The sequence below is a fragment of the Podarcis tiliguerta genome (genome assembly GCF_965153285.1).
Source record: "Podarcis tiliguerta genome assembly, chromosome: 8".
In the NCBI taxonomy this organism is placed as follows: Eukaryota; Metazoa; Chordata; class Lepidosauria; order Squamata; family Lacertidae; genus Podarcis; species Podarcis tiliguerta.
Window position 1 is genome coordinate 34072036 of NC_139541.1, and position 16644 is coordinate 34088679.

Genomic DNA, 16644 nt, shown 5'->3' on the forward strand with positions numbered 1-16644 from the left:
TCTTCAAGAAGCTCAGATTTTATTTAAAAGTTAAATGCTTTTGATAAAGAGCACCACGTCTCCTGAATGAACACCACTGACATCCCATGGGGGTTGTGCAGGACAATTTCTCCATAGATTGTTTGCAAAGGCAACTTGCATGCTGAATAATTCACAAAGTGCAAACACATTAAAAAAAAACAACCCCAAAAAACCACCCCCGCCCCTAATTTTGGATTCTCTTCCATGCAATAGTTTTGCTGAGTTCTTTCTATTTATACATTGACAGCTGTACTCTGCAAAGTGAATACTGTTTATAATTAATAATGTATGATCATTATGATGCTCTGTACGTCTTTTATTGCTTAAATGCGTCTCCATGCAGCTTTCGATCATCTATTTCTTCCTTCCTTCCTCCTCTTATTCTTTGGGAAGAATTCAGCATATGTTTTCCTGTATTGATGTGGAGATCCGCTTGCTGGGTTTAAAATTGTAAACAACGAATAGCGGCTTTTTTTGGAGGGCAAAGCATATTTTGTTTTCTCTTAAGTTCTCTTAAGTTCTGATGAACTTTCTTTCCAATCACTGGTGGAAGAGGGAAAAAAGCAAATCTTAAGACTGTAATCCTAAATACTATAGTCCAGGGCTGTCCAGTTATCAAGAGACTGGGATCTACTCCCACTATAAAAAAAACTGGCAGTGATCTACCCATTGCATTAGATTGACCAAACTTGTTGAGCTTTTTTTAGGGAGCCAAAGTTTTGTGTGGGTTTTTTTTTGGGGGGGGGGATAGCTGAGGGTTCAAAGTTTGACCAGGATCGGCCACGGACATCCCACGATCGACCAGTAGATCACAATTGACCTGCTGGACAGCCCTGCTATAGTCAAATGAAATCGCAGGCAGGATTTGAGATAAAAGCAGCGGAAGAAAAATCATAAAATAATGGTGATGGAGACACTTTTTGTAATAACTAAAGATATAATACAGTAGAAAAGGTTCGAGTAAAAACACTGTGGAGGTGGGGGTGAGAAGTCAATTTATGAAACAACATAATTTTTTGATATGGAGATCATTGTGAAATGGTTTGTCAAATTTAATAAAAAATATATATATTGAAAAAAGAAAAAGACTGCAATCCTAGGCATACCGTACTTCCTGGAGAGTAACATCATGGAACTGAGTGCAATTTATTTCTAAGTAAAGTAATGCATATGTTCAGCTTATGCAACTCATATCTTCTTTTTTTAAAAGAAGCATGGCTCCATCTTTGAGTAGGTTTACCTCTCATGGTCCACCTCCCTGGGCTTTTTTCCTTTGCACAGTACTGTATGCTAGTTTCTGCACACAGTCCTCTCTCTCCTCCTTTCAGGCAAGCAAGATTCACTCTCAGGGTTCAAGGACACAAACACTTAATGAGGCTTCCAAGTTGGAACCACAGGAAGTTGACTTATTGATCCATCTAACTCAGACCATCCAACTAGCTCAGGGACTGGCAATGGTTCTCCAGGATTTTGGGTGCAGAGTCTCTCCCATCTCTACATGGAGATGCTGGGGATTGAACTTCAGACCTTCTCCGTGCGAAGCAGGTGTTCTACCACAGAGCTACAGCCCTTCCTCGCTGAGGGATGCAGCCTGGGGAGAAGGTGTGCAGCTGAGGTGAATTTGGGGCCTGGTGAAAGCCTTGAGCATCAGATGCAGAGGACCTCATTGGGCCAGTGCACCTGACGTTCTCCATCCCTACTGTATGGTGTCGATTTCCCACTGGGAAGCATCTGATAGCAGCATGCAGCACCCTTAAGCAGCTGCACAGCACCTTGGAATTGACACCCATAGCCATGCTGACATCTGACATGTAGCCTCCATCTCAGGATGCAGGAAGTGACAAGCTGACATTTAAAAATGTCCCGCAATGCATTTTAGCAACAGGAATTCAGAAGCATGCCACCTCCAATGATGCAGGGCATGGCACAAGTGACATGGGAGACATTTCCCCCCCTCTCATGATACTGGAACTCAGGATCATCCAGTGAAGCTGGAAATTGGAAGATTTGAGATCTGTGGAACTCACTTCCACAAGATGTGGTGAAGGTCACCAACTTGGGTGGCTTTTGAAGAGGATTAGACAAATTCATGGAGGATAAGGCTATGAATAGCTACTAGGCTTCTGAATACTAGTTGCTGGAATTATAAGTGGCGAGAGCACTGTTGTACTCAGGTTCTGTTCACAGGCTTCCCATTGGGGCAACTAGTTGGCCACCATGAGAACAGGACATAGGACTAGATGGGCCTTTGCTTGGTTTTGGCAGGGCTCCTCTTGAATTTCTCACTTCTCCAGATTGTGATACCTGTTATGTATTCAGTGGTCTCTGTTTGCCTGAGCTTGAGTCTGGACTAAGGATTCTGAGCCCCTGTGTTCTGATTCGATACATCACAGAACAATTCAGGATTTGGGCCTCTGCCATTGGCCCTTAAATTCTGAGTTATGATTCGCAGCTTGGGAGTTTAGATAGCCAATCACGTTGGGAGTGGGAGTGGCCCAGGCCTTCAGAAATGTATATAAGCAGTTGCTTTTCCCCTGTTGTCTAGTTCTGTAAGTTCAATAAAGGTTCTTGCTGTTATCATTGCGTCTTGCCTCATGGGAACCCACCTATACTTCAATACCTTTCATATTTTCCTGTAATTTCTGTCTTTCTCACTAAGATGGAGTGAAGAACAGCTACCATTAACATTTCATCAACCCTCCCAAGTGGACATGCTAAGGACATTTAAAAAATCCTCAGGCACCAATTGCATCTTGGAACCGGCATAATATTCTGACAGATGTGAATTGTTGTGAGCAGATTGCTCTTTGAAACAACAGTTCCAAGAAACAAACTCTCTAATACTGTAAAACTGTCTGGGAAAACACGCCAAGCTTTTCCGAACAGTGTTACCAAGTTTAACACATCCTGAAGTGGCTTATTAGTGGCCCCATTCAACCTTTTATATTTCCCAATAACAAGCCAACGTCTTCATCTTATCACATGGTGCGACAATTGACTGAGTCTAGGTAATGGAGCTGCCTGCGGGCTGCACAGTCTTATAGATTTTAATGACTCGTTAGGTACTTATTCACTTTTAACTTAAACAACTTGGCCATTTTGTAGAGAACGAACCTTTAAAACAGAATTAATGCTTTAAAAAAAAATGTAATTGAACCGCATAAGAGGCATTCCGCCAGTGGAATTCCATGTCTAAACCAGCAACTTTAATCTGGTTACCCCATTATTTGTTCTTTCCTCACTTTGCCCTGCCTACACCTCTTGCAACTTTATCTACAGCTTAATGACCTTCTCAGGCTTCAAGGTTTATGTCAGTGGAATCTCTCTCTCTCTTTCTCTCTTTCTTTCTCTCCCCCCCCCCCCAGAAAACAACAACAACATATTTTGCTTTTTAATAAACATCCATGGACCTCAGTTTGATCATAGAAACTGACAGCTGCTTCTCTCCCTCTCTCCATCCACTTTTGGGCTGTACAGTGGTACCTCGGGTTAAGAACTTAATTTGTTCTGGAGGCCCATTCTTAACCTGAAACTGTTCTTAACCTGAGGTACCACTTTAGCTAATGGGGCCGTCTGCTGCCACTGCGCTGCCGCTGTGCAATTTCTGTTCTCATCCTGAAGCAAAGTTCTTAACCCAAGGTACTATTTCTGGGTTAGCAGAGTCTGTAAGCTGAAGTGTCTGTAACCCGAGGTAGCACTGCAAATATTTTCCTTCTTGTTATCTGACCCGTGAGACCCAGAAGAATGCTCAAAACAAATTCATTTGAATTTCAGCTAGGTTGTGCCACCAATCAATCGCATTTTTAAAAAATTTTTATGGCTAAGGTAGTACAAAATGTGGGGTTGTGGTGGCGGCAAAAAACTACAAAGTACGGTATGTCACTCCTCCCTTCCCCCCCCCCTTTCCCATGGCACCCAACTTGTGCTGGCACCCATGACATTTTATAAAGGTATGAGTACAGGCACTTGATATTCTTATTAACCCCCCCCCCCATGTATAATATATCTTGTGCTTTGATTCACAGGACCCCTAATGTAAAACTAATAGTTGTTTTTTAAAAAGCAAAATAGAGCATCAAAACCACCAACAATCACAAAGCCCATAAAGCTCAGGCCAGAAATCAATCAATGTTTCTTTTGTTGCCCAGGCAACAAAAAGAACTCAATTGACAGCATAACAAGGCAGGGCTGGCGCTAGTGGAATGCATCACTGGGCACTTGCTGAGGCCAAAGCTCTGCAAAGGGCCTACTGCTGGCCTTGCCTTGGAATGAACCCCGTTGTGAGACTTGGGCTGTACGCCCTGCCTCCAATTAAATATCTTTCTCTGTTCCGTAAAATGCCAAATGATTACGAGGAGTGGCTGATGCAATGGTGAGCTCCGAAATTAAATTTAGACACCATCAAAGCGGCTCGGAGAAGATTTGCTCATTTGTTGCCTATCCGAGTGATGTTTGCAGTACGTGAAAGGCAAAAAAACACACACAAAAACCCAATTTCATTTTGGGAGCATCGTCTCCACTTAGCAAACACTTTATTAAGGAGACACATGCAAATAAGGGATCTTATACCATCTCTTTAACATAGCAACGACCAGCCTCTATTTTAATCTAACATCTGACTGTCAATTCTAATTACTAAGACGCGTTAAGGGTTGGCAAAGAGATTGAGAGCAACTCCCATGAGTAACTTGACTCGAGTTAACCCAGAACGGATGATAATCATTGTCTATCTCTATGTGGTCTTGACGCCACATTACAGGATGAGAACCGTAGAAACAAGAGAAAGAGACTTTATTAAACCAAACTGTTATGGACGTCTTCTAATGTATAGTAAACATCTTTACAAGGACGTTCCCCTTCCCTGTAGAAATTAATGCTTTATTATGGCAGTTTAGCAAATTTTCTCTTTATTGGCCAGGCTGTTCTTAGGAACATCTCAGTTTCTTTATTCCTACCCGTTTATGAGAGAGCTGCAGCTATAAACATCACCGGCTGAATACAAAGCTGGAAATTTCTTGATATTTCCAAGTTATTTTTTTATGATTCATGTACTGCTGTAATTTGGATGCTAATTTACCATTTACTGTTCAATTTGGCTTTGATTGAGTACAACCTTTCTCTTCCTGCTTCCAAGGGATCAGTGAGATCAGAGTATTGCTAGAGATGTAGGTATATGTTGCAATTCATTTTTTATATTTTAAGGGGAACAACGTGTTATATTTTTGGCTTTGGGGTATGTGTGAGAGAGAGAGCAAGAGAGATCCAGAGTGTGGCGGGGGAAATTATATGGTGGGAGTATGAAAAGCACAATCTTTATATAACACAATTCTTTGTATCATACATCTTTGGAATGAATACGTGTGCATCTCTATCAATTTTTGTTTATGCTGAATTAAGAATATCAAATCCATTATGGAGTGCAACTGAGTGAAGAACATCTGTGTGCAAACACAAAACATCTGCATTATAACCTTTCCTTCCTGGGGATGTATTTCATTGGAGACCAATGGTTGTGGGTATTGGGTACGTTTTGCCCCATCATAGTAGATGGGAGAGTGCTGTTCTGCTCTGGTCCTGATTGTGGGCCTCCCATGGGCATTTGGTTGGCCACTGTGAGATCAGGATGTTGCACCAGACGTATCACTGACCTGATCCAGCAGGACTATTCTTATGTATACTATTACTGTCTCTATGAATGAATGACTCCTCCCCTCGCAAAGTTATTTGCTGGGGAACCTCCCCCCCCCCCCAGATATTCCAATATCTTCAACAAGGAACATACTTTGCTCACTCCATATTGCATCTCAGATTGTAACCCCTTTACTTTTTCCCACGGTACTTAATGAGAGCCATTGAGAACTAAGATGGCTCATTTATGTCAGGGATGAGGAACCTTCAGCCCACCCAGATGTTAGTGGGCTCCAACACCCATCAGCCCCAATCAGCATGGCCAATGTTAGGGGATTATGGGAGTGGTAGTCCAATACTATCTGGAGGGCCACATTCCATGTCCTTGCTGTAAGCCCTTGATGGGGATTGAGGTTGAATTCACACCACACATTTAAAGCACACGAGTTCCCCCAAAGAATCATGGGAACTGTAGTTTGTTATGGGTGCTGGGAAGTGTAGCTCTGGGGAGTAAACTACAGTTCCCATGATTCCTGGGGGGGGGGGGAGTTGTGCTTTATATGTATGGTGTATACTCAGCCTAAGTCTCATTGAAGCAAGTCTTCTCGGTGGGGCTTATGACTGAGGAGATGTGCTTAGGAATACACTACAATAAGTCTTCATTTTATGTGTGGGTTTGATTCCAAGGGTTACACATATATGTGAAATGCCTTCATAGTCAAACCTTTGGAGATGCCCCACAGGTAGCAGGTGGCGGGGATAGTGAGGTGGAATCTACACACATATTTAAAAAACACTGTGAAAATGCTTTTTTAAAAAACGTTTTGAAAAATACATTGAATTTTGAATAGCTCACCATCGCCATCAAGTGTCACATTTGTATATTGCACTCTACAGCACATTTAAAATGTTTTATTTGCAGCTGTGTAGTTGAGTCCCTTCCTGCCAACCTAGCAGTTCGAAAACACGTCAAAGTGCAAGTAGATAAATAGGTACCGTTCCGGCGGGAAGGTAAATGTCATTTCCGTGCACTGCTCTGGTTCGCCATAAGCGGCTTAGTCATGCTGGCCACATGACCTGGAAGCTGTACGCCGGCTCCCTCGACCAATAAAGCGAGATGATCGCCGCAACCCCAGAGTCGTCCGCGACTGGACCTAATGGTCAGGGGTCCCTTTACCTTTACCTAGCTGAGTCCCTAGAGCAGGGGTCAGCAAACTTTTTCCACTGTACCTCAGACTATATTTTGAAAAAAATACCCCCCGACCCTTCTCCACAGCACCAGATGAGCCCTGGTGGCTGCTTACCTGTGCTTTGCTAGTGGCAGTGGCTGGCGGTGGCTGGCTGGCTGGCTGGCAGCGGGACAATGAGCGGTGTGATAGGGCTGGCTCCGGAGAGGGGCTGCTTAAAATGGTGCTCAGCCAACCGCGGCTCAACAAAGCCCAGCCCCCTTCCTCCTCTAGGCAGGGTGGGGAGAAGCCAGGAGGAGGGAGGGAGGAGGTGCTGCTGCCGTGGTGTGTGTGTGTGGGGGGGGGGAATGGTGCAACCCAAACAATCAGAATCCCCACACCGATCCACGCAGCAATTCCTGGACCATCCGTGGGCCGGATCCCGAAGGCAATTGGGCCAGATCCAGTCCCCAGCCCGTAGTTTGTCGACCCATGCCCTATAGCATCCTCAGCACTCCTCAAACTGGTGCACCAAGTGGGCCTTGTCCAGTAAGCAAGGCAGAGAGTTTAAAAGCTCTTTTTGTGTTGAGTAGCCCAAGTGGAACTGGAATGAAAAGAGGTTTTAAGCTGTCCGTCTTGCTTGGGACTTGAATTGTGCAATGTCAACCAGCCTGCCTTCGACTGCATGTGGTTGAAATCGCACGAGTTAGAATGAGGGATTACTGTATAAATGTATATATATCGCTCCATGATGGACTCTGCTTCTGGGACATGCTACAGCAGGGGTAGCCAATGCAGTGGCCTACAGAGGTTGCTGGAGGTTGCTCCTACCACATTAAGGCATAATTTCACCACATACCACCTCATGATTTGGGGTTTGTACAGAACAGATGCACAACCCCTTGCAAATGCACAGGAGCTGGTAGCCGACTGAACGTGGTGCCTTCCTGTTACGGCAAACTCTTTTCCAGCCTGAGAGAATGAAATGTTGGGGCCATTTTGGAACTGACCAGCAGATGTCTCTGTTTGATACAGAGACACATAATCCAGTCTTATGTCCTTCCCCCAGCTGCATTCTGTCCCCGACTGAAGTTTTCGCAAGGATGTTTTATATTTCATTTTGGACTTTACTGCCAATGCTAGACAAGGCTTCCCCCACCTGCAACCCTCAACCATGAAACGTCATTAGGAAATTATTGTGATGAGGAAGGCATTCATTCATATAGGAATGAGTGTTTTTCTGTGTAACGGGAGGAGGACATGGCCTGAGATAAAATTAACAGACTATTCCCAGGCATAATGACGAGCTATTTGTTGTGCTGTTTGCAGAGAGACATTAGGAGCCCAACTGGAACACTGTTTTGAAAATGAATTTGTTAACAAACAAGGTTTTATTGTTGTAATTATTAACATTATAATCCCATCCGTCCTCCAAAGTGTTTGGGGTGACATAGACTGCCCTCCCACCTTTTATTCACAGCACACAAAATCCAGCCCAAGAATGTTTTCAGTTCTAGAGCTGAAATGTGTATAGAAATAATAAAAAGACCTCTACACACATGCAGTGTTTCTAGTAACCATGACCACTGAACAATGGCATTCGAGAACAGGGATCACCAAAGCTTTTTGGAGTTTTGAGAAAGTGTCATAGGCTGCAGCCCTAGAATGGCTGATGTGGGGCTGTGGCATAACACAAAATGGCTGCCAGGCAAGCCAAGCCAGTAGAAACAGGAACTGAGCACGAATAACATGTGTTGTGGGTTTGTTTGTTTTTTAAGGGAGGGATAGCCCCCTCCTCATATCTTGCCATCATGCCTAAATAAATTCCAAGTAGCTGTGGCAAGTGGATAGGAACCTTATACAACCACATTAGCCCAAGATTCCGCCTTGGTAGGTTGGGTAATGAATGCTTATAGTTCCCAGCACTGCTGTTTTGTCAAGCCTTTCTCAAGTTTTCACACAAAGAGCACCTTCCAAATTGGATTTGACACAGCAGAATAAACATCATCAACTTCAAACTAGGCCCTTGTTGCAACATGGTAAAATGTTGATGGAGATGGGAATTTGTGTGAGCATCTTTGTATCTTTTGCCTTCTCAGAAAAATAGTTGAAATCATTTTAGCACTACAGTGGTACCTCGGGTTACAGTCGCTTCAGGTTACAGACTCTGCTACCCCAGAAATAGTACCTCAGGTTAAGAACTTTGCTTCAGGATGAGAACAGAAATCGTGCAGTGGCGGGATGGTGGCAGTGGGAGGCCCCATTGGCTAAAGTGGTGCTTCCGGTTAAGAACATTTTCAGGTTAATAACGGACCTCCAGAATGAAGTAAGTTCTTAACCCGAGGTACCACTGTACTTCTCTTTATGATCCCAGTCCAGAGTACAGTGGACGCTCGGGTTGCAAATGTGATCCATGCGGGAAGCTCATTTGCAACCCACAGCGCTGCATGTGTGCACGTGCAGGTTGCGATTCAGTGTTTCCGTGCATGTGCAAAGCGTGACTTAGCACCTCTGCGCATACGCAAGCGCTGAAACCCAGAAGTAACCCGTTCCGGTACTTCCAGGTTCGGCACAGTGTGCAACCTGAAATCATGCAACCCGAAGCGTCTGTAACCCGTAGTATGACTGTACTTTCTTATCTGTAATTTTTACCTCTGCAGGGAATTATTATTATTATTATTATTATTTAAATTTGCATATTACCCTTCATCCAAATATCACAGGGCAGTTCACAACAGAAAAATACAAAATGGGACACAAAATACATAATAAAACAAAAACAACCCACAAATGCATTTAAAAGGCCATAGAATGTTAATCAGCCAAAGGCCTGGTTATAGAGAAACATTTTCCCTGGTGCCTAAAGATATGTAATGACGGCACCAGTCAAGCTTCTCTGGGGAGGGCATATAATAAAAGGGGAGCCACCACAGAAAAAGCCCATTAACTTACCACTCTCCGGACCTCTTGTGAAGGAGGAACACAAGAAGGGCCTCAGATAATGATTGCAGGGTCTGGGTCAGTTCGTATGGGGAGAGACAGTACTTGAGATATTGTGGTCCTGAGCTGTTTAAGGCTTTATAGGTCAAAACCAGCATTCCTGGAAATTAATTGACAGCCAGTACAGTTGGGCCAGGATCATAGCTGTCAACTTTTCCCTTTTCTTCAGAGGAATCCTATTTGGAATAAGGGAATTTCCCTTTTAAAAAAGGAAAACATTGACAGCTATGGCCAGGTGTAATATGCTCAAACCGTCTTGCCCCAGTAAGCAACCTGGCTGCCAAATTCTGCACCTTCTGAAGGTTCTGAACCTCTACAGAGGCAGCCCTACGTGTAATGCAGTGTAGTCATCTAACCTAGAGGTTACCAGAGCATAGACAACAAAAGTTCAACTATCCCTGTCCAGATAGGGGCATAGATGGGACACCTGCTGAAGCTGATGGAAGGCATTCTATGCCACTGGGGCCACCTGAACCTCAAGTGACAGCATATGATCCAAAGGCGCCCCCAAACTATGTACCCACTCACATCAAGAGCAGGCCACCTCCTATCCATCTGTGTAGTCTAGGGAACCACCCACTAACCGTGCCTCAGTCGTAACTGGATTGAGCTTCAGCTTGTTGGCTTTCATCCAGTCCATTACCAAAGCAAGACAGCAGTTCAGCACTTCCACTGTCTCACCTGCAGATGGAAAGGAGAAGTAGAACTCTGTGTCCTCAGCATATTGCTGGCAACATCTTCCAAATGGAAGATATTGGCTGCATCTTTTCAAAGTGTTGCAGTAATGCTTTTATATAAGGATTTGGGGGTCCCCCCCTACCCTGAAGCCCCCAGCTATAAATACTTTAGCTTCTTATTTTTGATAATGGGCACCTCACACCCACCCTCATTCCAACACATTTTTTGATAGATTTCTGATCCTGACTCAGTAGTTTGGGGGAAAATGTTTACCTTTGACAGTGAAGTTTTAAATGAGAGTTAATCACACTAAAGAGCTTCTTTCGTCAGACAAATTATATATTTACATACAATTCTCTAATTGCTTACAGTATGTTGCTTTCCAAATATAGCACCTGCTAGCAAGAGATGCTGTTAATTTAGATATAACTAGATAAGCAACAGAGTTTTGCATTGTAAAACCTCCCCCCCCCACATACACACTCAAGTATTTTATAAGGAAAATTCATTAATTTTACTGTAAGGCAGAGAGGGATTAAAAGAACAAGTTATTTGATTTGACAGGAATATATTTAAAGGAGGGAAATGTCTCTTAAGACATTTTATTGACTTGTAGATTGGGGATAGTAGGGTGCTCACAACAATGCTACCTGAGGTGCAAGCCTTTAGAAAAAGCTGAGCTGAAAAGCTTCCTGCAACTTCACTACCATATTTTCAGCCTATGGGATTGGAAGAGGCACTCTGCCATTATTTGGGGTGGGAGGACAATGCAGTTGGGTTATTCCCTTTCCCTGCTGATGCTGGGCACTATTTTGTGAGCCTCATATTTTTAAACTAAGTTTAACTAAGTTCCTTCCAAAACATTGCTTCCCTTTACTGCCTCCATCCTGAAATGTCTCTGAAGCCAATCCCTCCTGGTCGGGAAAGGATCAGAAAGAACTATAAGGATGGCACACAAGGGCAAGAGGCGGAGTAACTGTTGACAGCATCAAAAACACACAAACAGCCACTGGCAGCTATAAATGTGTTGTTGGTGTTGGTGGTCTTGGTGCAGTTTCAGGGAATTCTTCCCTGCCTCCCAAACTTAAAGTGAACTCAGCGGGTCTTACTTCTGAGTAAACACGTATAGCAAGTGTGGGGAACCTTTTTCAGAAAGGGGGCCACATTGCCTTCTGAGGGCCACATGATGGTGGTGGGCAGGTCCAAATGGAAAAGTAGGCAGAGCAACAAATGTGAATTTTACCTTTACAGTAGGATAGTTCTATGCACACTCGCAGACTCTTCTCTGTCCTCCATTCAGACACTCAGGGAGTGCTATCAGAGTTAAAGAACACATTCCAGCCAAGCCAAAACACCAAGAAGGGTGCAAGGCAGGGCCATTGAGGGATGTTGCTCTGATAAGAGTCCTGAGGGCCAGATGGAAAGGCCACATCCATCCCCGCAAGACCCAACGTTCCCCATTGCACAGAAATGCACAGAAATGCACTGTGAAAACCTAAGACGTGGGCTTTGCTGATACCCAGAGGAGGATGACATTGGCACCAGGTGGGCATGTTTGAGGAAATCACTATCCATGGGCTTGGGAAGTGATCAAGGGGAATATAATTGCACTAGGGATGAGGCAAGAGGTGGAAGGTGGGGACAGGGATCACGATGCCTCTCCTTGCACCCTAGAGCTGAATAAGGACAGAAGAGGAGTCTGCTGCATCCAGCCAGTGGTCCATCTAGTCCAGCATCCTGTACTCACAGTGAGCACACAAGTGCCTGTGTTAAACCCACAAGCAGGACCCAAGCACAAGAGCCCTCTCCCTCTCCTGCAGTTTCCAGCAACTGGTATTCAGAAGCCTTACAGCAGAGCAGAGCCATCATGGCTAGTAGCCACCGATAGCCTTATCCTCCATGAATTTGTCTATTCCTCTTTTAAAGCCATCCAAGTTGGTGGCCATCACTGCCTCATGTAAAGGGTGAGTTCCATAGTTTAACTAAGCACTGCACAAAGAAGTCCTTTCTTTCATCTTCCAACATTCAGTTTCATTAGACGCCCACAAGTTTTAGTGTTTATGAGAGAGGTCCATGCAATGGAATCGAGTCCCACCAGCACAACCTTCCTTCCACCAATTTTTACAAACTATGGCTCCAATTCTTACCCACTTCTTTCCATTTTTAGCAGTACCCAGCCATTGCCCATTGGAGCTGAAGTTTGAAGAGCAAGTAGAGGTTGAAATAACAGGAGAAAAAGCATCTCTGCATTCATTTATTTCTTTTTCTAAAAAATAAAAAAAAATCCAGTTTGGGCAAGCCGCCTTAAGAGGATTGGAAAACACAGATGTAGCCAACACCAAAGGCTACCCAGCAAAGGATGGGAAGAAAGCAAAGCAGACCAAAGGCAAATGACTTAAATGCTGCTGAGATGAATTGCTGAAGCGAAAAAAATACATGTCAAGGCAATTATGGTTAACAGGGACTCAGAATGATCATGTTATGGTTGGGAACTCCACCAGATTGCTTGGCAAGGGGGGTGTTGGTTTTGAAGTATATAATTTGAGAGGTGTTCTCCAAAGGCTCTGATAAACTCGCCAGTGCCTTACATTATCTACGAGCAGACAGGTGCCCCTTGAAGTCTACTGAGCTGCCAGACGGACATCTCTGCCAGGTTGTCACAGTCCTTCTGGGGAAACAATGATTCTCAGATGGTCCTTGGAACATGCTTTTCTTAGCTGTTCTTTTGTGACTGAGAAGCAAAAACATCTGTCTGGCCATTGTGTGAAATGATTGCTTATAATCTGCCCCTGGCTTCTAGTTTGGACTAAAGGGAATGGCCTCTAATGCTTTCCCTGGCATGGTTCCATCTGCAACCACATACAACCATGAGCACAGATCACCTTATTCACCTAATTCATGCCATGGAGATATAGATATAGGCAGATATAGGCAGTGTTTTTTTTCTGGGGGTATGCAGGGGGTATTCATACCCCTAAACTTTTGTGAATCTTTGTACTTTTGTCCATTTACTGTATTTATTTTTCCTGATTTGAACTATAAAATGGTGATTTTTCTGAGTCAAAATGAGAGTACCCCTAAACATGGATATAAAAAGCACTGTATAGATATAGATATAGATATAGATGATATAGATATATATTCCACATGTAGTTGTGAAAAATAAAATGAAAGTGTCCTACCATATTATATGTCGTGGCATATCATCCAGCCTTGTTGTTTCAAAGCGTGTTTTGGATTCACTTTTCAACATATAGGATTGCTGATTAAATTCCTATTCCACCTTTCATTCCAAAAGAGCCCAGGGCAGAATACACCAAAATGGGTAAAACTATGGTTTGTAGCCAGTGTTCATCCTATTCAGAGTAGACCTACTGAAATTAATGGACATAACCTTTCAATTTCAGTGGGTCTGTTCTCCGCTGGAGACAGCTGAATGCATTTAAGAAAATCTAAAAGCAATGCTTTCTAGCTACTGAGAGTGGCTGTAAAAAGTAAAAAGAGAAAGAAAACAGCTCTCAAATCATTTCATAAAATGTGTTGTTGTGCAATTCCAAAGGGGAGCTGTGTTTCTGTCTACAAAAATAGTGCAAGGAAGATGCGTTCAAAAATTGGCTTCACAAAGTCGACATAGTTACAGCAGAATGCACTTTATGCTACCGAGGGTATTTGGTTAAACAGGAGAGGAGAGAAGCCGCAAGAAGCCATGCAGAAAGCAGAAAGCATAACAAATGAGAAACCAACAACAAAAGGATGCAACAAATCTCATCTTTTCTTTTTTAACTGAAAAAGATTTGTCCCCAGAAATTCCAGTGATAATAGCTGAAGTTCTGTAGGTTTACCACGGCATTTCTCACCATTAAATGGTGCAAGTCAAGGGTGGACAAACAAAATGCTTCCAAGAAATTGCAAGCAAGAAAAGAAATAAAATTCCTATGGATGAACAAAAGCAACTAGCATAGCAGAAAACATTTTGGGACCAAAATAACCAGAACATGTGAGTAAGGACTCGGATGGTATGCAGATGTGGTTCCCCTATCCCAGTTGGATCTGTTGCCACCAACAAGGGACACAGGGAAATTGTCCCAATAACTGTGTGACTGTTATGAGTGACAGAGAGGGAATTAAGCATGGCTTGCTTCATTTTCACAATGACAATGACAAGACAAGTGAGGCAATTGCGACACAGATTTCCAACATTCTACAGGAGAATGCTATCAACATTAACACCGTGTCATCTTATGTGCTGACAATGCCTCTGTAAATGTTGCAAAACACAGGTCAGTGTATCTTATATTGAAGCAGCTGAATAACCATCAGGATGCAAATGCCATGTAATTTACAGTTGCCTCAAACATGGGATGCAGGGCTGGTCCAAGACATATGGCCACTTAGGCAAAACAAAAAATGGTGTCCCCTTGCTATGGACACCTCCTCCTCGCTGCCATTGCCTGAAGTGACTGGAGGCAGCCCAGCGAAGCCCCGGTGTGCTGGAGGTGGCAGGGGAGAAAAAAGGAGAAGAGTAAGTAGCGGCAGTGACAGCCCCACTCTTCTGAGGTGGCAACAGAGGTGGATTTAGGGGAGCACCATTGGCATAGGGCACCAGGCCAAGAGGGCGCCTTCTTGCCTGCTTCCCAATGCCTAGTTAGCACTTGCCCAGCTTGGGGAAGGAGACAGGAGGGATCTAGGACTATGCCAGAGCCTCACACCTCCTCCCCAAAGCCCAGCACCTCACTTAGCCGGCTTCAGAAAGGCATCACAAGGCTGGTGGTGTGTGTCAAATTTTGGTCCCACACAGGACGTCATATTACCAAGGTGTGCCACTGGTGGCGATTGCAGGCAACAAGAGACCCTCTCAGCTGTTCTCAGCCTGCTGCCTGAAGCAACTGCTCCACAGAGGCTAATGGATGGGTCAGACATGGTGGGATGAAGACTTTGAATTTTGATGTAGAAGCACTTGCCCTCAGAGTATACAGTGATTTTCCCCTCTTCTGCCAAGAAGATAGAATCTTTTACGTCCTTTTTGCTTTCTCAATTTATAGAAATGGAATGCCCTCAGAGTATACAGTGATTTTCCCCTCTTCTGGCAAGAAGATAGAATCTTTAAGTCCTTTTTGCTTTCTCAGTTTGTAGAAATGGAATACAAACATGTGATTTGGCACGTACCAACAAGGTATTTGTCACTTCTACCCACTGTTGAATGCCTATCACACTTTTGGCCAGCATGGATGGCATCCTTCTTTTCAGTGATGGAAGAAGAATGTGCAAAGAAGAATGTGTGGGGAGCATTCAGTGAGGGAAAACACAAATCTCTCCCTCCTTGTTGAGTTTGCTTTCAGCACAATCTGAGAGACGTTCAGGATGCTGTGAAGAAACTGGATTGTAACAAATGTCAGCTGCACAGAATGTGATGATGCCACAGAAGGTGAGAAGACAAATTCTATGGAAGATCATTTGGGGCAATTGCTTCCTATCTGACAGCAAAAAAATCTGGGAGACAGGAAGCAAGATATTGACAGGTTGCTTTGAATACCTGGAGAAATAATATGATGCTGAGACATCCCTTAAAAAAACCAAAACAAATATTAGTGCTCTGAAATGGGTTGATTTAGAGACTCTTGCTAGAGGGATAGACGTTGACAAGCACTGTATGGCCAGATGGGTACATGAAGGGGCTGAGGCTCACAGAGCTTTCCTGTAAAATTTTCTAGCGAATTCCATGAGTTTACTTCCTTTGTCTGCCTTGGCAGGAGGAAGCTGTAACACCACATAATTCCTTCCTGCCTGGGCAGCCTCCTCTTTCTTCATCATGCCTCCAAGGTGACCACATGTGCTTGTCTGAGCTGTGCAGCTTTGTACTTTTGTACTTTTGTAATTTAGATAGTAGCTACAAACCTGCCTTCATTTTGCTGCTGTAATTGCTACTTCAAGACCTAGATTATGTAAGTAAATACTACTATTACTTCTTCACAAAACAGAATGTGTGTGGTGTTTTTGAGGAGGAGAAAAGGGAAAATCCAGTCTGCCTTAAAGCATCCTGGATTATTGTTTCTAGAAGGTTCAATCAACCTTGTCCTAGCTTCCAAGTTTAAGCTGGATGATACTCTGCTGATCTCACTAGCGTGAGCAAGGAAAGATAATAACTAAATTA

At 43.7% G+C, this 16644-nt stretch overlaps 2 long non-coding RNA genes across 2 annotated transcripts; one reads left to right on the forward strand and one right to left on the reverse strand.

Annotated features, from left to right (window-relative positions):
• Positions 1-271: 271 nt before the first annotated feature.
• Positions 272-2424, reverse strand: LOC310683427. Its single transcript, XR_014514415.1, has 2 exons — positions 2326-2424; positions 272-564 (listed from the first exon to the last, which is right to left on the reverse strand). It is a non-coding gene; the product is annotated as an uncharacterized lncRNA (long non-coding RNA).
• Positions 2425-4236: 1812 nt separating this feature from the next.
• On the forward strand, positions 4237-12951 carry LOC310682798. Its single transcript, XR_014514171.1, has 2 exons — positions 4237-4393; positions 12661-12951. It is a non-coding gene; the product is annotated as an uncharacterized lncRNA (long non-coding RNA).
• Positions 12952-16644: the final 3693 nt, after the last annotated feature.